The following is a 24,254-nucleotide window of genomic DNA, read 5'->3' as shown; positions in this document are numbered from 1 at the left end:
TCTCCTCATGTTAGAGACCCATGATTATGCTATCGTTATGCTGCAGGTTTGAAGACCAATTTTTGAAGGAGTTTGAATACAAAAGCTTTTTGTGGAGAACTTCTATTTTCTTGTCTTTTTCTCTCTTGCACCCATCATGGGCTTTTAGCTTAGATCTTGCATTTATAGATTAGATTTTGATTTCATAGATTAGATCTTATTTTCATACATATTTGAAGATCATGGAGACTAGCATTCTTGCTTTTCTTCTTTGAATCTCTCATCTCATGGTGTACTTGCATGGGCACAAAAATAGGTCAAACTGAGGGCCTCCATTGCAAACCCTTGCACTCTATGAGTAGAGAGCTATGGATCGATTTGTGAGGGCTCATTCTTGAGTTTTCTTACATGTAATGATTCATAGAAGTGTGACAACATTTTAGCACACATTGATTTCACAAGAGACCTTGTTTGGAGTTGGTAAGATAGAAATTGTCCTTATTGAGAAAGATATACACTTGGATCCTTTGATATTACACTTGGAGAGTTTTAGTAATTTCTTGTCCACACTTTCAAAAAAAAAAAATCAATTTTAATTATTTATAATTTGGTTAAATCATCCTCCTGGTCCATATGTGCTAGGGTATTCACCCAAAGTTGTGAGCACCTCTGTGGCAGTGTTGGTTTATGCCTATTGCAAAATTCTATCTCATCACATCTCTTTTGGACAAGTTAGTGCTTTTACTATCCTAGTTTGATACCAATGTTTCTTAGGGTTATCCTATCAACTAGTACATTTTCTTTCATGTTGATTACAAGTGCTATTACATGTTGCTCAACATTCAAATGATCTCAAATGGTATCAAATTTCCCAAAATTACTCTTGGTCTTCTTTCTTCTTCATCTTTCATGTCTTTCTAATCTGTCATTTCCACTCTTCCTCTTCTTCATGTCTTCTTGATTCTTTTCCTCCTATTATCATATAGTCTACCTTCTTCTATTCATTCTTTCTCTTCTTCCATACTTGATTCTTCTTCTTCTAGAATCATGGATCTTGGATATCTTTTTAGGGATCCTCATTTGAGCTCAGATGAAATCCACCTCCTTCTTGAATTTGAAAAGTGTTGTCACTCCAATAGATGCATGGATGCTAACGTTGCAACAAAAATGATTAAAAAAATGGATAAATCAGACACTTTTGCTAGGATCATGTGCAAGATCAAATCACAATATCCTTCTTCCAAATATTTCCCATCTTCCAAGTCTTATCATGATTCTTCTAAATATCATACAGATTCTTCATCCTCCAAGTCTTATCATGATTCTTCTAAATATCATACAGATTTTCCATCTTCCAAGTCTTATCATAATTCTTCTAAATATCATTCACATACTTCATCTTCTAAATCTTACCATGACTCTTCTAGATATCATCCATCTAGGTCTTCATCTACCTCTTTTTCACGATATCATTCTTCTTCTACTTCTACCAAGAGTCTTATTCCTCTTATTAAGACATATGATAATGAACAACATGAAAAGTCTTGTGATATGCCTATCTATAATTCTTCTAGTGACAATGATTATGATGGTGATGATTATTACATTCCAAAAGTTCCTAAAAGTCCTCCTAGTCCTATGCTTGTGCTTAAAGGGGATGAATCACGAAAAGATATTGATGGTAATTCACATGAATCAAATCTTGAAAACAACATTGATAAATTTTGTAAACAATACCTAAATGATAAATCTGCATTTTTTGATGAAGAGAAAGCATTTTTTTGTGCTGAAATACAACATCAATGGGATAAGAGTTCCTCTTCTAAGAATCCTCATGCTAAAAATAAAGATTACACTCTTGAGCAAGATCATGTTAATGTTGAACCTTTATCTTTTGATGCTCCCCTTCCATCTTCTACTTCCTCCACTATACACACATTTCCTAAAGATTCTAAGACTCTCAAATCTTCTACCAATCATTCATTCAAAAAAGATCCTAATGCTTTTCATGCAGTTCCCTATAGTTATCCTCAAGGGCTACCTCTTAAAGAAACTCAAGCTAACCTTCACTTGGCTACAAATACCTTTGACAATGCTAAACCTAAAGAGCCTAAGCCTTCATGCACTATAACGCCTACTTCAGCTAGTCCTTCATCATCTATTCCAAAGTCTTCCATACAATTCCAACATGCTTCCTTCTCCTTAGGAGTGGTTTCATGTCAAGAGGACTCTAAAAATGATAAAGAAAAAAATATAAAGAAAGATCAAGATCAAGAACCCTCCTTGTCATCCAATTATTTTCACAATGTCTCTGATACATTTCATGGTTCTTTTGATCCCTTACACCCTTTCTCATTCATTCCACCATGTCTTAAGTCTTCTCCTAAGCAAGATCAAGATATTGTTTGCACCACTAAGCTTATTGACAATAAAAATGGCCTTAGTACACTTTCTCCTTCCAAAGATGATACTTCCATTAAGGTTATTAAAAATGATGCTATTACTTCCAATGTTGAGCCTATTGAAAATCAAGAGAACAATTCTATGCTTATGTTATCCAAAGATCCTTGTCAAGATCAAAGTCTTCCATCTTCTTGTTCTACCACTCCATGTTCCCTTCCACTTTCTACTCTTCCTAAGTCTTCTCAACCTATAAGTTCTCCTATCAAAGAAGTTTCTCCTATTAAAGATGTTTATGTTCCTATTGAAAATCCTGATGCTCACTCTAAAGATGCTAATGTCCTTGATTGTGATATAGATGTTGATGAACTTATTGATTACCCTTTTGCATCTTCTGCATCCATCCTTGGACCTCCCTCACCAATACTAAATCCTTCACATTTTCCTTCCATCTTGGGTCCTTATGTCCCTTCACTTTCCCCTCCCAATTCTCCTAGTTCTTCATCCATTTTGGGTCCTTATGTCCTTCCCTCTCCTATCTTTCCTCAAGATCAACATAGATGCATATCCTTGAATCCTTTTCATCCACCCGCTCACCTAAACCAGTCATATCATCCTTCTTCTTCCACAAGTCCCAAGTCTTTTGGAAGTAACTTGAATGTTCAATACAAGAAAAAGAAGCAATTCAAGAATCCATATAAAAAAGAAGACCACCATGTCTCTTCTAATCGACATGGGGGCATTAAGTCAAAAGAGATATCTAAGAAAAAAATTACAAGACAAGTATGGGTTCCAAAATCCATCATTAAAGATATTATCTCTACATCATCAAAAAGAAATGAAAAAATGCTTATGGCTATATGGATTCCAAAGTCTCTCTTAAGAGAGTCTAATGTTGAACAACAATTGAAGTTGACATTCAAGCTTCCAAAGACTTCCACTTCATCTTCTTCCAAAAGTATTCTTCCATTCCATGTGCCTAAACCAAAACCTCTTCTTTCTACTCACGTATTCCTTCATTCAATTTTTTTTTACATCCTCTCACCACCCTTCAAGGTGTGTGTTGACGTTGATCTTGCCTTCATTTCCATTTTTCAATCTCACTCACTTTGCATAAAGCCATATCCTCCATTTTTGTCTCCCATCTTCCTTTCCCTATTAGCATCTTTGAGCATATCATTTGAATTCCTTTGTATATCATGGTTTAAACATTCAAAGAGCATTATATCAAAAGCTTGACTTCTTCCAAAAAAAAATTGAAAAAGATTGAAAAAAAATGAAAGAAAAAAAAATGAAAAATTTGAAAATGTGCCTTGGTGAAAACTTGGTAATCAGGCACCTTAGTAGCAAAAGTAAAGAGAAATAAATTCATCCTATGGTGAAAACCACTCCCTTGTGGTGCCTTGGATAAGTACCATGATGAAAACCTAACAAATAGGCATCATGCGTAGTTCTTCTACATCTTTCATTCATTTTGTCTTCTCTCTTTGATCTTGACAATGTTGACCTATAGACAAACATTTGGCTATCTTGTGAGATATCTTATGATGATCTTGTTTTCATTCCTTTCATGTTTAGCCTTCATATCTATTTTCCTCCATTCATTCTAGCCTTTTGCTACCCTTTTCCCATTTACCCCTTTGGTCTTGATCTAATAAAATAGAGTAAAATATGATGCTATAAAGTCTCTTGACATGTCTACTTCTTTGGATTGCATCTTTCTCACTTTTACATTATGATTTCTTGAATTATCCTATACTGGCCTTTCATTTCTTGTCCAAATGTTCTTTACATGACAAATTTTCCCTATCTTGGGTACTCTTGAGGAGTCAACCTTTGAAGATCACTTTCACTTGCTTCATACACTCCTTGCTTATCCATAATATCCATTTTCTTATTGCTTCATTATGTCCTCCACCTTGTTAGACATTGGGACTGCACGATGTGATCTTGCTTAAGAGTTTAATGCCCATTCTGTCTAGGGGTATCTTTGTACATATTTATTGATCCTGAAAAAAATTCAAAAAAATTGATATATTTCAAAAATCCAAAAAAATGGTATATTGTAAAAAATTCTAAAAATTGAAAAATGTCCTGAAAAAATGATCATCTTAGTGACCACCTAGCAAAAGGCACTTTGATGTATCTTCAAAAAAATTATATATTCCAAAAATACAAAAAAATTATAAAAAGTCTTGAAAAATAAAAAATAAAAAATAAAATCCAAGTGGTGAAAACCTAGAAACAAGCGCTACTTGAGGCCTTTGCAACCCTGTTTCTTAGCACATGTCCTCGACACTTAGCCTTTCTCCACCATGCCTTGTCCTTGTTACCTTGGTTTGGAATTGGTCTTTGTCTAGGGGGCATAACTATGTTAGCTTTGGTTTCTTATATGTGTGAGTCTTTAGGACACCTCGCAAATGGTGTTTTTCAACACCCATTGACATCAAGTGTTTTTCAACACTTATTGGTTTGGTCTTACCCAGTATCATAATGTGATCTTACCTTCCTGCAAGCATTTGATCCTTGTCCTCAAAACTCAGTATCAGTTAACACACTTAAATTTTTAAACGCAACACTTAATGCTTGACTTATGTCATGATTTTTTTCTCTGTGTACTAACTGTTATTGATTTTTGTTGAGTGTTTTTGTCTGATAAGTCTCTCCATGATGCATCGCTAGAAGACTTGGGGCATGAGACATGTTTTTATTTATTTTTATTTTTTATTTTTGCTTGTGGGTGTGGTCTTGAACTCTAGAGTGTCTTTTTTTGTCCCCTTGAAACACTTAGGAGATTTGAGACATCATCCTTGATTTTTTTTGCACAACCATTCTTATAGTCATCTTGGCATCTATGCCTTGATGCAAGCATAGTTTTTCTATATTAAATTGGGTAAGCTAACATCAAAGTCATCTTGACCTTTATGTCTTTGATGCTTATGTTAGAATCTTTCCACATTTCAATCCAATATAAATTGCATTCATATCTTCATAGTTGCATTTGTAACTAGTGATGATTGTGTGATTTTTCGATGTCTGTTAATAATGGCCCAATGATGAAAATAAGTTCTTTTACATTCTCTAATGAATGATGAACACAAAATCCTATGTTACAGTTGCTCTTTTGCAAGTACACCATTGCATTTCAGGTAGCTTGCATTATTAGACTTCATGTTAGTTTGCATTTTTAGGCTGCATTATGAGTTTGAGAGGGTTCTCCTTTCATCTTTATTGTGGACATTTAATCCATTGTGGTCACATTTTGATCTTCATTTCCTTATTTTCTTTCGTGATCTCAATCGAAATTTCTATCCTAAACAGTTGATTGATTTTTGGAGCATTTTCTTTTCTTATTTCTATTTCTTTCCATATCTTTCAAACTTCTATCTTCCATTTTCTTTTCCCCACTTCTTTTCTTCTAAATCACCTTTGGGGCATAATATTTCATGCTTGATGATCTACCTTGGTTCTATGATCTTACATCAAGAACCTTATCTTTTGTTCGATTTGATCAAATTTATCAATTTGTTGTTTCTCCTCTATCTCATTTCGATTTCGATCACGAGGGGGCAGTAATTATCAATTTCAATCCTTGATTCAGTTTTATCAATTTTATACTCGACTTTTTCAAGTTAAAATTTATTTGTATTCTTTGTCCTGATGTGTTCCCGAGTCGACCACACATCTGGGTTGTTTTATGATCCCAAATTGACCTCACACTTCAATTTCTTTCTTTGACTACATGTGTTCCCAAATCGATCACACATTAGTCAAAGAGGGGCAAATGTATGCACCCAAAAATGGTCACCTAGACTATGGGCCCCCATTATTCAATTTATCAATTTATCAAATTTTTTGAATCAATGGTTTGTACTACTTTATTAAATCAATTCAAATCAATTTCCTTGATCAAATTCGATTTATTTCATTTCTAAGATTGATCATTTTATTCCAAGTCTTATTTAATTAAAAGAAAATCTTCTCTTTTAATTAAATAAAATAAAATCCCCATTTAATTAAAAGAAAACCTCTCTTTTAATTAAACAGTTCATCCACATTTAATTAATTAAGAGAAAAACCTCTCTTTTAATTTAATTAAATATCTTCTATTTAATTAAAAAGAACTTGCTCCCCTTTAATTAAATAAATCCCCCACTTAAATATCTCTTTTGATGAAAAAAGGAAATAAAATAAATTCTTTTTATTTAATTTCTCTACACTTAAAAATATGATCTAAGTGGGATTTATCTTTCCACTTTCTCCTCAACCACTCCTCTTTTCTAATTGGTGGAATCTTGTCTCACATGGATCACCACTTTCTTCTCAACCACTCCTCTTTTCTCATTGGTGGAATTTTGTCTCACATGGGTCAAGCTCTATTATCCCATATTGGTGGTGAGAAGCCTCTCACCTCCATAATTTCCTTTATAAGGGAGAGCCCTCTCCTCATGTTAGAGACCCATGATTATGCTATCGTTATGCTGTAGGTTTGAAGACCAATTTTTGAAGGAGTTTGAATATAAAAGCTTTTTGTGGAGAACTTCTATTTTCTTGTCTTTTTCTCTCTTGCACCCATCATGGGCTTTTAGCTTAGATCTTGCATTTATAGATTAGATTTTAATTTCATAGATTAGATCTTATTTTCATGCAGATTTGAAGATCATGGAGACTAGCATTCTTGCTTTTCCTCTTTGAATCTCTCATCTCATGGTGTACTTGCATGGGCACAAAAATAGGTCAAACTGAGGGCCTCCATTGCAAACCCTTGCACTCTATGAGTAGAGAGCTATGGATCAATTTGTGAGGGCTCATTCTTGAGTTTTCTTACATGTAATGATTCATAGAAGTGTGACAACATTTTAGCACACAGTTGTAAGCTTAAGTGCATTCCCCTAAGTTGCACTTAAGGGGGGGTGTTAGAGTAAATAATTATTATTTACGCTTTTACTTAAGTTTACTTAGGTTAATGAATTTATTTATTAGTTGTAGTCTAGGAGTTGTTGACAACATGGGAGTTTGTTCCTATCTAAGTCATAATTATCTCCTCACCTTGATCAAGGACATTCCACCTTTTGTGGACATATGCTTTGTTGTCATTCTCATCTCCTAGCATTTCTAGCTTGTTCTAGAAGTCTCCTTGAGGCCTTTATATTTGGGCTCTCTCATTGTATTTCTCAACTCATTTTCAAGGCATATTGTATAGAAATACATTTTTCTTTGTTTGCAATATCTTCTCTCTTAGTCTGTTTAGTTTCTCCAAGCTCCACACTTCCTTCTTTGGTTTCTCTTCAGTAGGTTATTTGCATGCAGGTGATCTTGGAGAGCTATGAAGTTGGCTTTCATAAACTTCTACATCATGTTTAAAGTGAAATTAGGGATTTGATTTCTATCCATCTATCCTTTGCTATCTATCTCTCTCAAAAAAAATTGGATAGCCAGAAAAATATAAACATTATATATCCTTACCTTTGTATCTAGGAACAAAATAAAAGAGAGTATCAATAATGAAAATTAAAGATCAAAAGACCAACCTAACAAATAAAAAAATATTTGAAATAAAAAGTAAGAGTAACATATGGTGGTAATTTTAATGCAAGAGAGATTTTTTTGATTTTCTTGTATCCTAAAAAGTCAGCCTCCATTTAATTAGAGGTTGTAGGACCAAATAGACCACATTTTAGTGATTTCAAGATCTGAATATATTTATGCTTGATTTCCTACATCTTTCAAATTCTATTCCTAAATATTTTCACACTTCTTGAACCCCATATACACTTTGAAATTAACCTACTAGGACAAGGGTAACCTAAGTTGGCATTATCCTCAAACATTGATTTTAAGTGGGCTTTGGGCCCAATGCAATAGTTTTTAAATTGTGATCTTATTTGTAGTTTTCTCAACAATATTGAATCTTGAAATGAGTATAAAAGGGGATAGATTCTCTTCATCTTTATCCCATTAGTACAGACAAAGAACTTGTTGGTTAACAATTTGTCTTCCTTGGATTTGGGTTATACCCTAAATCTTAATGTGCCCAAAGATTGGAAGATTAAGCTAAAACCAACATAATAGGTCAATGTAGGTGTTCTATCAAGGACCCTTGAATTTGAAGACAAAACTCCCTTATGTGCAAAGATTTGCAATAAATAATGTTTTTAGTGGATTAAATAGTTTAGGGGTATGATCTTAACCAAAGAACAAAAGAGGATCTAACCTGGTTGTCCAATACTTCATGCAGCCCACATGAATTTCAAATGATAATCCATAACCTCCATGACCATGAATGTATATGAGTCACTTTGAATTTCTTTAAACTCCTAACATGCAATCTAATCTATCTACTAAATGCAAGATGCAACTATGCAAGCTTAACTACTGATGAACACTGCATAAGAAGAGAACATGTGATCAAATAAGCAACCCACAAATTTCCCAAACTATTGAAATTCCACAACATATTGCTTTTAACTCAATATCTTACATCAGCCATATCCCCAACCTTTTACACAATAATGAAAATACACATGAAACTAACTTGCATAGAACCAAGGAAATGATATAATGTTGTGAATAATGGTAAGACTTCACACAACCACTGTAAGGAAATTAATAATACAAAGTTCATTTCTAATCCCACATCTTTCATAAAAACATGATTCACTCCAAAGCTAGTGCAAAGCACCATAGGATTTTATTCCAAGCCCTAGTTCACTTTCATGCTTGTGATCAAGGAGTGGATCACATCGAATAAAGGGCCATCAAATTAGCCACTAGAGACTTAAAACTTTTGTTCATTCGACATTCACAAGGTCCCAACTAGTTAGATGACATAATCCCATAGTCACCCAAACTAGTGAGATAGTCAAAAAGTAAGCTTAGCGCATGATCACAACTTGAAATAACTAACATCAAATGAAGCCAGTGAAGTTGCAAAGGAAGAAAAGATAGTAGATCACATTTTTGCAACCACTAGTGGTTAAGGAAATGTGATTTTAGCAAAGAAACAATGAATAACAAAGCAAACCATTTTGCAACGTCATAATCAATAAATGCTAAGTCTGAATAACAATAGCAAAGTAGCAACTAAAGGCAGAATAGATCATTTTGCATTGCCATGAATAGATGTTAGGTCAAGAAAGCAACAACATAGCCATGATCAAAGGAAATGAAGGTTAGTTGCAACTGTCAATGACTAATCATAGATTAAGCCAATGAAGGTGTGACTAAAGGTAGAATAGACAATTTTGCTTCATCATGAACAGAAGATGTTAAGGTAGCAAAGCAACAACAAAGCAGTGAACAAAGGAAATGAAATGATTTTGCAAGGTTTCAACTTAAGAAAACCATCATTTGCAAGGTCACAAGAGTGAAGAGACAGTTAAGGAGAACAGTTGCAAAGCTAGACAAGTCTACGTTCGCATGGTTATAACATAGAGTAAGCAATTTAGGAAAGGAGGTGTGAAGCCATGAACAATGTTTACAACATTGCAACAATGAAGTAGACAGTTAGAGGATAAGCTGTGAAGGGGCGAAACTATTAAGAAAATAGTGCTATCACAACTTGGAATGTAGTTAAGGAAGAAAGAAATGTGAAGAGGTGAGAAAGACTTGTTCACAACATCATAGCCAAAAAAGTCAAAAGAGGAAAAGAGAATATGTGGAGTAGGAAAAAGGACACGTCAGCCAAGAAGCTATTACAAATAAGAAAGAAGTGGTATAGTTGAAGAAGGTGGTTGAAATTGAATCTTGATGATTTGCTAAAGGAGCTGGCATGGAGATATAAAAGCTAAAGGTCCCCAGATGGTACAAGGAGTTATAGAGAGTTGGAGAATTAGTTGTAGAAGCATTGTAAATGCTAGTAGAGAGTTAATTTTTTTAGTAGTTAGAAGTTTTCTTGAATGTAATGTAATTCCATAAATTCAATAAAGATAGTTCCAATGTGTTAATCAGTTTCAATCTATAAATTATCTTCTATTAGTAGAGCTTAGTAGATTAGAATTGTATTACTTAAGAAGAGCTCAATAAATGGATTCTTCTTGATCTCTGTGTTTAGTCAAATGGACTATTTGAGTCAAGAAGAATCTTCTATATATATGTTCTTTTATTTTCTATTTGTGTGCGCTATGGAGCTAGCTCAGAATTCAAGCAAGGCCTAGGCGAGCAAGGCATATCTAGGTTAGGAACTTGCAAAGAGAGGAGAAGTGAAAGGAGAGTGCATGATTGATCTTTATTAGTCATGAGAAGTGGTGGTTTGATAGTATTTTTGGTGGGTAGGAAGCCTTGAGAAGGGGAAGAGATTGGTTTTCCTAGTACTAGGGTCAGGTGGTAACCCTAGGGAGCCAATAGTGAGTCTAAGGAGTTCGAGAAGAGAGTAGGACTCAGTGAGGAAGGTGACCCTCCTCATCAGATTGGCATCAGAGACATAAGATTTGTGGCTTGTATGGTATGTTGTATATTCTTGAGTTTTTTGGGTCTTCAAAGATGGTGACGAATGTTGAATTGGCTAATGAGGTAGATGAACAAAATAAACTCCTAGAAGAGAAGACTAGGATCCTTGATGAGGCCATAGAGGAGATGAAACAAAAGTTAAAAGAGATGGAAGATGAAACCAAAGAAAAAGAAGGTGAATACCTTATTAGTAGTGTAGGAAAGGAAAAATTAGAGGATGAGATACTTGAACCAGATCCACCATTAGGTGAAGGAGAACCATTCCTCAAAGCTTTCAAAGCATTGGGAGGAAAGAGTCTAGAAAATGTCTCCTTGTTCCATGGAAAGATGGATGTTGAGGTGGTCCTAGAATGGATTTAGAGTATAGAAAATTAATTCAAATGTAAAGGGATAATAGAGGCACAAAAAGTGAGAGTTAAAAGATCTAGATTAAAAGGACATGCACTTACTTGGTGGAAGTTTGTGCAAGAAGAACAAGAAAGTGAAGGAAAGAACCCCGTAGCTAGTTGGAAGGTTATGTTGGAAAAGATAAAATAAACCTATTTACTAGAGGATTTTGAGATTTAGTTGTAGAAGTAGAGGCAAAATCTCAAGCAAAAGGATCTTGATGTGGCTACCTACATTGAAGAGTTTCAAAAGTTGGCTCTAAGATCGAGGGTATAGGAGGAAGAGATCATCAAGGTGGTGAGGTATCTAAATGGCCTTAAGTGGTCTATTCAAGATGATTTAATTTTATTTAGTCTCACCATATTACAAAGTTATTTTCAAATGGCAAGGAAAGTGGAAGATAAGTTGAGGAAAATAGGGAACTCAAGTTCCAAGAATAGAGGCAGAGGCAGAGACTTCAGAGGAGGTTCAAGAGGAGGTTCTAGTGGGAGGACCAATGAGAAAAGAAACTATGGTGATTCCAAATAGAATGAGAAGACTAGTGAAAATAGTCAAAGAGGTGGCTCAAATAGAGGAAGAGGATCTATCAATGGTAGCAGAGGTAGAAATGACAACAACAACAACAAAAGCTCACACTTTAGTAATATGAAATGTTACAACTATGGCAAGTTGGGGCATCTTGCCTATAGATGTCTAGAGAAAGCATCAACATCATCTCATGGAGAGAAAAAGATCAACTACATCCAAGAGGAGAACAATTCCAGAGTAGGTGAAGTGGATCTTGATGTAGAGAAAGGTGAGAACCTCATGTTGAGGAGAGTCTTAGTAAAAGAACTTGTAAATGAGGAACCCAAGAAGAGAAGAGCATTGCTTAGAACCACTTGCAAATTAGGCAAGGTGTGTAAGGTGATTATAGAATTAGGGTAACTAAAAATGTCATGTCTGAGGAAGCAATACAGATGCTTGGATTAGCAAAAATACCACATGTGAGTCCTTACAGAGTGACTTGGTTGAATAAAGGGTAGAATGTCCTAGTAAAAAAAAAACTATGGGTAGATATCACAATCAAAAAGTATCAAGATAGGATATTATGTGACGTACTCCCCATAGATGGTTGTCATTTGTTGTTGGGAAGACCTTGGCAATATGATAGAGAGGCAGTACATCATGTGAAGGAGAATAAATATTCTTTCAAGAAGGATGGAGTCGCTTATAGGATAGAATCCATAGTGGAAGAAGAAAAAATAGAGAAGGCTACCACCAAATTTTTTTTAATGAGTGGGAAAGAATTCCTAAAAGACATTAAAGAAGAAGAAGTTGGGTATGATGTCCCACTGAAGCCTAGAGAAGAAGAGGTGAAGAAACCTAGCATCTTACTAGTGGAGGTACATGCTATATTAGATTAGTTTAGGGATATCATTAGTGATGGTACACCATCCACTACTCCCACACAGAGCAGTAAGTCATTAGATAGACTTTGTGCCAAGAGCTTCATTGCCAAACAAAGCTACTTACAAGATGACTCCATAAAAAAACAAGGAGATTGCCAGGAAGATTCAAGAACTGCTATATTAGGGATTGATCAAGGAGAGCATCAGCCCATGTGCAATACCAATTGTGCTAGTACTGAAGGAAGGAGATAAGTGGAGAATCTGTACTAATTCTAGAGCAATAAATAACCTCAAGATATAGGTTTCCTATTCCTAGAATAAAAGATTTGATGGATTTTCTAGGAAGTGCACAATATTTTTCCAAGGTTTATTAAAAAAGTGGGTACTACCAAATTAGAATAAAGGAAGGTGATGAGTGGAAGACAACCTTCAAAACCACTGAAAGGTTATATGAATGGTTAGTCATGTCATTTGGTCTCTCAAATATATCAAACACCTTTATGAGACTAATGAATGAAGTATTAAAACATTATATAGGCAATTTTGTGGTGGTTTACCTAGATGACATTCTGGTTTATAGTAAGAGTAAGGAAGAACATCTCAAACATTTGGAAATTGTTTTGAGAAGGTTACAAGAAGAAAAGCTGACCATTAACCTTGAGAAATGTGAGTTCATTAAAGAAGAACTAGTCTACCTTGGATTTTTTCTATCACAGGGTAAGATGAAGTTGGATGAAGACAAGGTCAAAACAATTTAACTTGGCCTACACCAAAGACAAGTACAACTGTCAGAAGTTTTCACGGATTGGCACAATTTTACAGGAAGTTCATCAGAAACTTCAATGAGATATGTGCTCCTATTATGGATACTATTAAAGAAGGAATGAAGGAAAAGTTTGTGTGGACAAAAAGAGAAGATGAAGGATTTGAAAGACTGAAGAAAGAGGTAGCTACTAAACCAATATTGGTACTACATAGTTTTGAGAAATGGTTTATAGTAGAATGTGATGCAAGAAAAATTGTTGTTGGAGTAGTCTTAAGTCAAGAAGGAAGACTTGTTGCATTTTTTAGTGAAAGATTGAATGAAGCCAAATCAAGGTATTCTTTCTATGATCTTGAATTATAAGAATTAGTGCAAGCACTTAGAAAATGGAGACATTATTTGTTTCTTAAGGAATTTGTGGTCTTCACAGCCAACCAAGCCTTAAGCTTTATCAAATCACAGGAGAAACTAAGTTTGAGGCACATAAAATTGATGGAATTTTTGTAGTCCTACAGTTTCACCATTACACACAAGAAGGGTATTAATAACAAAGTAGAAAATTCTTTAAGAAGAAGATTGCTAATAGTACAAGAAATACAATTGAAAAGCATTGGAGTAGAGGAATTCAAAGAACTCTATGAAAGAGATGAAGATTTCTCAGAAGCTTATAAGGTATGCTCTTTTTTTGAAAATTATTTTCATAGTGAGTTTGGTAATTTTACATTATAGAATGGTTTTCGTTTAAGGAAAGTCAACTTTGTGTTCCAAAAGGTTCAATGAGAGAGAACCTTATCCAAGAGAAACATAATAGATGTTTGAGTGGATACTTTGGATTGAACAAAACCCTAGAACTTGTAAGTAGATATTATTATTGGCCTAGGATGCAGAGAGATGTAAGAAAGTATGTTGAACAATGTGTCATTTTTCAGAAAGCAAAAAGGAACCTCATCAAATGTTGGTTTGTGATCCAAAGAATATTTTCATTGAAATTTGAAGTATCTCTGAAACTCCAATAATCAGTACCATGTTAAAGTCCTCACAATTCTGACTCTAATGCAACTTGAATGAGCAAAATTGGAGTTTAGATGACAAAGTTATGACCAGTCAAAGTTTGGTCAAATTGGGACCAAAGGCCATAAAAAGGTAGAAAAAATAATCATCTCAAAAGTGGTCAACAATGGATTTAAAATGAAAGAGTTCGTCAAAAGCTTTCCAATGGCGTTCGTTTCGTTGAAAATGGATGTCATATGAAAAAGTTATGACAATTTGAAGTTTTCAAGACAAAAGGTAATTTTGATGACATCATAAATCTAGTCACCATGTTGACGTGGAAAAATAAAATAAAAATCTGCCTAAGTTTACTTACCACGACATCATTTTTTATTTAATAAAATGGTGGACGTGTACTTTATTTCCAAAAAAAATGATGAGATTTAAAAGAAAATCTCCTCAAAATATAAACAAATAATAAAAACAAAATCCTAAACTTATCAATCCAAAAGGGATTTGTTTATTTTATATGGCTTATAATTTACAAGAGCCAAAAGGAGGTTTTTATATGGTTTTATAGTTGTTAATTTGTTATGTTAAAATGGAAAATGGTTATTATGTGGTTATTTGGTTTTAGACCAAATATAACTAATTTTTATGTATAAAAGGGGAGTTACTCTCCTTTAGAAGAAAAATAGACTGGGGAGAAGAACTTCTTGTGGGAAATTAGTCTTTGGGAGAAAAAAATTGTTGTGAGAGATTAATAGGAGGGAATTATTGAATTCTTTGGAGAGCTTTTACAGGGTGTTATTCTACACCATAAATTGTAAAAGAAGAAAGAGATTGTGAAGGCTTGGAGCTTGAAATTTGTAAGAAAGCAATTTTGCTTGGTAGATCTAATAGAGTGTTCCCTCGATTGAGAAGCGGACTTGGAGACGTCGTCCTTCTCGGACGAACTCCATATCAAATTGTTTGTGTTTCTTTATTCTCTTTCTTATTCTCTCATCCATTATTGTTCTCTTTTATATGCATTAAACACATTATTTAATTAAGTGTTTTAAGCATAAATATTCTTATAATTTCAACAGTTTAAGATACATAGCCACACATTTACTGCATGGATTGGGAATTAAATATGTAATTTGGATTAAGTTAATTTTTTTATAAATCCTAGTTTACAGATCAAGTTTGGTATCAGAGCCTGTTTTTGCAGTGAAATTGCAAGTGGTGAATGTTAACTAGGTTGATGTTGAAACAAGGAGAAGGTGAACTTGAAGAGTTTAATCCAAAAATTGGAAAAAGAAGAACTTTTTCATGAGTCATGGCATTTGAACAAAATCTTTCTGAGTTTGATGCGGAAGCCTTCTAGAGAGCTTTTGAGGAGTTGAAAGCTTTGGTGGACATTCTTCTTCAAGAGAGGCATGAACGACAATTGAGAAAAGTAGATAAGGCTAAGAAGAAGGAGGAAGAAAAATCTTCATCAAAAGATGACAAAGGAAAAGGAGTAGGAGGTGGTAGTGAACCTCCTGAACCTCCATCCCCATATTCTTCATCTTCTTCATCGTTTTCTTCTTCTCTATCTACTTCTTCTAAAAAGAAACATTCTGTGAAGACACCCTTGTTAAAGTTTGATATAAAGTTTGATTTGCTTGTATATAATGGTGAATTGGATGCTAAAAAATTGGATAATTGGCTTAAGCAGATTGAAGTGTACTACAGGGTTCAAAAGATTCTGGATGATTCTTCTAAAATCCACCTAGCTACTCTCAGAATGGGAGGTATTGCATTAGTTTGGTGGGAGAGTAAGATCCAAGATGATCTTGTTGCACATGGTAAAATCATTTCATCTTGGTATGAATTTAATTTTGCTTTGAAGAAACAATTTTATCCTTTGTGTCATATACAACAAGCCATTATGGACTAGCAAAATCTAAAACAAGGTAAATGGTAGTCTGTGCAAGATTATACACAGGTGTTTAGGAAGAAGGCTTTAGCTCTTGGAATTCCTCTTTACACGCAAGATACTTTATTAAAGTATATAGGTGGAATGCATTTGTATTTGAAGCACACGATATTGATTTTTACTCCTTCTAACTTTGATAAAGTATGTGTTCAAGCAACTCATATTGAAGCAGGTTAAGGAAACACAAGTTTCAGTTCAAAGAAGGAATTTTTTCCTCCTGAAGGACACAAGAAGGGCAAGAAAGCAGCCATGGTGAAGAAAGAGGAAGGTGACAAGCCTACTTGTTCACATTGTCAGAAGAAAGGACATGCAGAAGAAAATTGTTGGAAATTGCATCCAGAGTTGAAACCAAAGTGGTTTAAGAAGGATAAAAAAGGGAAGCAAAAGTCTACAACCATTATTCAAGATCTTGGATCAGATTCTGGTGATGAGACAACAATATTGGCTGTAGGTTTGAAAGGTAAAGCTTTTGTTGATTCTACAATTGATTTTTCATATGCTTCCAATTCAAAAAGTCATGTTGTTCTTGAAGATAGTAAAAGGAGTGAACTTTTTCATATAAGGGTGATTTCTAAGAACACTAAAATTGTCACATTGATAGATAGTGGGTCTCAAGTTAATCTAATTTTAGAGGAAGTTGTTAAATAGTTGGGATTGGAAATTAAGCCACATAAGAGACCTTATCCATTAGGCTAGGTGTACAATGATAACAGATTGCGAGTCACTAAGCAATGTAAGTTAAGATTTGCAATAAATCTAAGTTCATAGATAAGGTTGAATTTGATGTGGTTCCACTTGATATATGTGGGATTATGTTGGGTAGCCCATATTTATATGATAAGAGAGCTATCTTCTATAGGGAACATAATAGGTATCACTTGTTTAAAAATGGAATTGAATACATTACAAAAACTCATCATATGAAGAATGAAGGATCAATTGTAAATATAGGGCATTTAAAAATGATTGTAAATGCAAGTAGTAGATTGACACTCATGTCTTCCACAACTAATGAGGATCAGGTGCAACTAGAATCAAGTCTTCAACTAGTGATGGTAAAAGAGGATTTGAATGATTCATTTTCTAATGGTGTTCCTATTCAGGGGATCCAAAAAAGTTGATACTTTTACCATTTCATCAGTTTATTCAGTGTTGTTGCTTCTTTTTCTACTAGTTGGTACTATGTAGATGGTGGATGCATCAATGAATATTGGTGAATGTATGATTAATTGTGTCAACAATGCTATCTCATTCTTCATAATGTGTGTGATGGTTCAGATATTCAGAATTCCAACAATTTGTACAGGTGATACTGGACAAGTGAGGCAAACATGCCCTCATTTTTATCTTATGTAAATATAAACTTTCAAAGGTCCAAAAGCTTCTTTTTTAGTAGGGAGGCTTGATCCAAAGGATATTTTCACTAAAATTTGAAGGATCTTTGAAAATCCAATAATTAGTACCATGTTGAAGTCCTCACAATTCTAACTTTAATGCAACTTGAACGAGAAAAATTGGAGTTTAGATGACAAAGTTATGACCAGTCAAAGTTTGGTCAAATCGGGACCAAAGGTCATAAAAAGGTAGAAAAATAATCATCTTAAAAGTGGTCAACAATGGATTTCAAATGAAATATCTCATCAAAAGCTTTCCAATGATGTTTGTTTCGTCGAAAACAGAGGTCATATGAAAAAGTTATGACAACTTGAAGGTTTCAAGACAAACAGTAATTTTGATGACATCATAAATCTACTCACCATGCTGATGTGGAAAAAATAAAATGTCCCCCTAAGTTTACTTACCACTAAACCATTTTTTATTTAATAAAATGGTGGATGTGTACTTTATTTCCAAAAAAAATGATGAGATTTAAAAGAAAATCTGCTCAAAATATAAACAAATAATTAAAACAAAATCCTAAACTTATCCATCCAAAAGGGATTTGTTTATTTTATATGGCTTATAATTTACAAGAGCCAAAATAAGATTTTCATATGGTTTTATATTTGTTAATTTGTTATGTTAAAATGGGAAAATGGTTATTATGTGGTTATTTGGTTTTAGACCAAATATGACTAATTTTTGTGTATAAAAGGGGAGTTACTCTCCTTTAGAAGACAATTAGTCTGGAGAGAAGAACTTCTTGTGGGAAATTAGTCTTTGGGAGAAAAAATTTGTTTTGAGAGATTTTATAAGGTATTATTCTCCACCAAAATTTGTAAAAGAAGAAACAAATTGTGAAGGCTTGGAGCTTGAAATTTGTAAGAAAGCAATTTTGCTTGGCAGATTTAATAGAGTGGTCCCTCGGTTGAGAAGAGGACCTGGAGACATAGTCCTACCTAGATGAAATCCGTGTCAAATTGTTTGTGTTTCTTTATTCTCTTTCTTATTCTCTCATCCATTATTGTTCTTTTTTATATACATTAAATAAATTATTTAATTAAGTGTTTTAAGCATAAATATTCTTATAATTTCAACGGTTTAAGATACATAACCACACATTTACTGCATGGATTGGGAAATTATATCTAATTGTTAGGATTAAGTCATTAAATTTATAGATCCTAAATCAGATAAGTTTGTATCAACCATTACCCATACCTGATAGACCTTGGGAATGTCTAAGTATGGATTTCGTTGTGGGGTTACTAAGAACTAAAACTGGTTTTGATAGTGTGTTTGTAGTAGTGGATAGGTTTAGGAAAATGAATCATTTCATAACATGTAAAACCACTCATGATGCAAGCTACATCACACATTTGTTTTTTGTAGAAGTAGTCAAAATTCATGGATTACCAGTCAGTATAGTGTCTGATAGAGATGTCAAACTCATAGGTCATTTCTAGAAAACATTATGGAGGAGATTGGGAACAAATTTGTCCCATAGCTTTGCATACCATCCTCATATTGATGGTCAAACTAAAGTGATAAACATAGTACTTGGAAATCTTCTCAAATTCTTAACAAAATAATATGGACAAACTTGGGATCAAGTCATATCATAGGGCAAGTTTTCTTATTGGGACAATATCAACAGGACTATTGGAAAGAGTCCATTCCAGATTGTTAATGGAAGACACCCTATAGGATTTTGTGAATTCAAAGAGGTAAAAGAACATGGATCAATTAGTGGACATGCTAAGAATTTTTCTTAGTCCATGAAAGAAATACATGATCAGGTTAAGAGAACTTTGATATAGGCAAATTAAAAATTGAAGGAAAAAGTGGATGAAGGAAGAAGGGATGTGCAATTTTAGGTTGGAGGCTTGGTATTAGTGCACCTAAACAAATCCATATTACAAAAAGGAATTTCTAGAAAATTGTGGATGAGAAGAATTGGTCCTTACAAAATTCTGGAGAAATATGGACAAAATTATTATAAGCTTGATTTACTAAAACAGTTAGGGTAATCACCTATCTTCAATGTGAAAGATCTGATTACCTACAAAGGACCTAAGATTTCAGAGGATACTTAGAAAGAAGAAATGTAGAAAGACATCCAAGAGATCAAAATATTAGTAAAACAGAAACTGTAGGTAGAAAAAATACTGGATTCTAGAGTGAAGAAACTGACAAGGCATCAAGTATACATGGAGTATATCACTCAATGGAAAGGGTTACCAACTACAAAAGCTACATGGATCGATGAAGAAGACTTCAAGAAATGATGCATTAGTCTAACATTATTGTCAACTAAGCCAACTTAATCTCTTTTTGCAGAGGGGGAGAATGGTGAAGAGCACCCTAGGGTTTTAATCCAAGCCCTAGCTCATTTTCATGCTTGTGATCAAGGAGGAGATCACATCAAATAAAGGGCCATTGAATAAGCCACTAACAACTTGAAAATTTCATTCATTTTACATCCACAAGGTCACAACCAATTAGACAACATAATCCCATAATCATGTGAATTGGTGAGATAGTAAAAAAGTAAGCTTAGCACATGATCACAACTTGAAATAACTAACATCAAATCAAGCTAGTGAAGTTGCAAAGGAAAGACAATGGATCACATCATTACAACCACTAGTGGTTTTGGAAATATAACTATAGTGAAACAGTGATGAACAAAAAAGTAGACCATTTCACATTGTTGTAAGCAAGAAATGCTAAGTCTGACTAACAAGAATAAAGTAGCAACTAAAGGTAGAATAGACCATTTTGCATTGTCGCGAATAGAAGATGTTAAGTTAGCAAAGAAAAAATGAAGCCATGATCAAAGGAAATCAAGGTTGGTACATGGTCCTAACTATCAATGACTAACCACAAAGTAAGTTAGTGAAGGTGTGATTAAAGGAAAAATAGACAATTTTTCTTTGTCGTGAACAAAAGATGTTTGAGTCAGCAAAGCAATAGTGAAGTAGCGACCAGAGGAAATGAAACAATTTCACAAGGTTGTAACTTAAGAAAACCATCATTCACAAGGTTGTAGGAGTCAAGAGACAATTAAGGAGAACAATTGTAAAGCCACACAAGTCTATGTTTTTATGGTCACAATGTAGAGTAGGCAGTCAAGGAAGAGAGGTGTGAAGCCACAACTTGTGTTACAACATCACAATGATGAAGCAGACAATTAGAGGATAAGCCATAAAGGGGTGAGCTAGTTAAGAAGGCAGCCAATGCAACATCGCAACTTGGAACATAGCTAAGGAAGAAACAAGTGCGAAGAGGTGAGAAAGACTTGTTCACAACATCACAATCAAAAAAGTCAAAAGAGGAAAAGAGAATACATAGACTAAGAAAAAGGACAGATTAGCCAAGAAGCTGTTATAAACAAGAAAGAAGTTACAGTGTTGAAGAAGGTGGTTGAAGCTGAATCTTGATGATTTGCTAAAGGAGCTAGCATGGAGATATAAAAGTTGAAGGTCCTCAGATGGTACAAGGAGTTAGAGAGTTGGAGAATTAGTGGTAGAAGCATTGTAGAAGCTACCAGAGAGTTATTTTTTTTAGTAGTTACAATTTTTCTTGAATGTAATGTAATTCCCTAAATTCAATAAAGATAGTTCTAGTGTTTTAATCAGTTTCAGTCTGTAGATTGTAGTTTTTTCGTAGAGCTTAGTACATTAGAATTTTGTTATGTAGGAAGAGCTCAATAAATGGATTCTTCTTGATATCCATGTTCAGTCAAATGGACTATTTGAGTCAAGAAGAATTCTCTGTACATATGTTATTTTCTTTTCTATTTGTGTCTATGATGGAGCTAGCTCATAATTAAAGCAAAGCCTAGGTGAGCAAGGCATGTATTGGTTAGGAACTTTTAGAGAGAGGAGAAGTGAGAGGGGAGTGCATGATTGATCTTTATAATTCATGAGAAGTGGTGGTTTGATAGTCTTTTTCATGGGTAGGAAGCCTTGAGAAGGGGAAGAAATTAGTTCCCCTAGTACTAGGGTCAGGTGGTAACCCTAGGGATCCAATAGTGAGTGTAAGGAGTCCTAGAAGAGAGTAGGACTTGGTAATGAAGGCAACCCTCCCCATCAAAAGAACTACAAAAAAAAAACTACACTAACATGAAGAACAAAATTAATATGTAAACACAGAGTTTCACACAATAGTAAAATCTATAGAGGTTTGTCCAGACCAAAATTTGTCGATTTGATTCACTTCTTTGAAAATTACATTTATAGGCCCCTAGATTCTAGCTAGTTAAATTCCATTATTATAATGTAGAGCATCTCTAAGAAAATGTGTCTGGAAATTGGATTGACTAGTTAGTCATTTGTTACAAAACTTATGCCTACGAGGAGAATGTCAGATTTGGCTACAAAATCAGAAGAGAGAGAGAGAGAGAGAGAGAGAGAGAGAGAGAGAGAGAGAGAGAGAGAGAGAGAGAGAGAGAGAGAGAGAGAGAGAGAGAGAGAGAGAGTTGGAAATATAAGAGGAGTAACTAAGAGGGGAGGGGTGAATCAATTACCACAAAAACAAATCCAAGATCCCTTAAGATGTCAATACAATACAAAACCAAAACTCTGTTAAAACTGAAATATTGTTGTAACATGGTTAACACATAAACACTTAGTTTACACTATGAATTATAATCACTCAATAGACACTAAAATAATCACTTCTTAAGATGTTTAGTGTGTTTAACCTTAATTAACTTAGCTGCAAAAATATAAATCAAATAACATGAACACAAGAGACACCAAGATTTAACATGAAAACTCAAATTGGGAAAACCACCAATTGCAACTAGTTATTGTTTTTCACTCTTTTTAAGTGAGCCTTGTTAGGAGCCAACCATGTTAAAGGTTAAAAAACACACTGCTAGGTGTGACCCTATTAAAGGATTTAGTTCATCCTATTAGGAGTGGCATTGTTAGACTTCTTTAGACACTTCAATCTACAAATGCCACCTTGTTAGAGGATTTGGAAAATAGTTGTTAGGCTAACTCTATTAGGAGATTTCATTCATTGCTACAATTATTGGAGAGTAACAATGACTTGACTCGATTGCTGATGTAACTGTCTTTGTTGATTTCAAATCCTTGTTCTAGTTTGAATACTTGATCAAAATTTCCTTGCAACTAGGTCAACCTAGATACTCTAATATCCTTCCAATTTGCTTCCTTGATTTATCTTTTCAATCTCATGCTTCTTACAATTCAATAATCAACTTGACCTTATATTTATACGATTTACCTTCTGAAGTCGGCTTGAGTACACTCTCAAACAAATAGAATTCACCCCATTAGTTAGCTAGAACTAACCAAAAAAATTGTTAGATCAAATATAATGATATAGGAAATCCTTTATTAGCCAACCCAACTTAGTCAACACTAACTCAGAAAAGACTTTCCTTCAGACTTTCTTTGGTAACTGAGTGAGCTCTATTAACACTGGTTCCATGCCAACTACTTTTGGTAACTGAGTGAACTCAGTTAACACTGATTTTGTGTTGTCTTCTCTGGAACGCTTGACATACATAGGAAACTTCCTTCAATACTCGAGTGAGCTTGGCTAAAATTAATTTCTTGGTAAAATGCTTGACATTTATGGTATGTCAAAGACATTATACAATTAAATGATTGAATCCAAAAATGTCCCTGTTTGACATTGATGGCAAAACAACATGTCATGATACAAAAAAAAAGAAAAAATAGAAGGATAATATTATTAGTTTCATTCTAATTCTCATCCATGAGAACTCCCTCTATTAGTATAAACTCCCTCTGACATCAATCTCTCGAATGTCTCTAAGTACAATGGCTGCAATTTCCCCCTCTACTAGTAAACTCTCCTCTTTGACATTTGACTCAAAATTTATGATTTCTGATATGAAAAACTCTCCCTCTTTATTGATACAAAAATTTCTCTTATATGAAAAACTCTCCCTCTTTGAGATATCATGCCAAAGGAAAAAATCAATGTATTTTCCATGGACTCGATGTACTAATTCATATGCAATTTGCTTTGTCAATATTGCATCAACTTGTCTTATCTTTAAAGTGCTCAGTTGATGCATCACTAAAATTTGATTAGTGAGCTTCAAATAGGGAAATGACCCTTATCTTAGCTCTTAGATAAAAAATGCATCCTTAGGTAATGGCTTGGTGAATATGTTTGCAATCTATTCTTTTGTATTCACATATTCCAATCTTGCCTCCTTGTCTTGTACCAATTCTCTCAAGAAATGATATTTTATTGTAATGTGCTTGGTCTTGGTATGCATCACTAGATTTTTATATATGTTGATTGCATTGGTGTTATCACACAAGATAACAACTATGTCCTTGATCCCCTCCTTCATACTTGACAATAGTTGGTTGAACCAAACACTGTTGGAACAATTGACTGATGCTGCAACATATTATGCTTCTATTGTAGACTGAGAGATACAATTCTTCTTCTTTCTTATCTAAGATACTAGCCTCTTTCCAAGAAATAATGATCCACCACTAGTTCTCTTCCTATTATCAACACTTCCTACCTAATC

The sequence above is a fragment of the Cupressus sempervirens genome, chromosome 5 (assembly GCF_028749045.1).
Source record: "Cupressus sempervirens isolate cs-2001-9-10 chromosome 5, ASM2874904v1, whole genome shotgun sequence".
In the NCBI taxonomy this organism is placed as follows: domain Eukaryota; kingdom Viridiplantae; phylum Streptophyta; class Pinopsida; order Cupressales; family Cupressaceae; genus Cupressus; species Cupressus sempervirens.
This window is presented reverse-complemented; position numbering follows the sequence as displayed.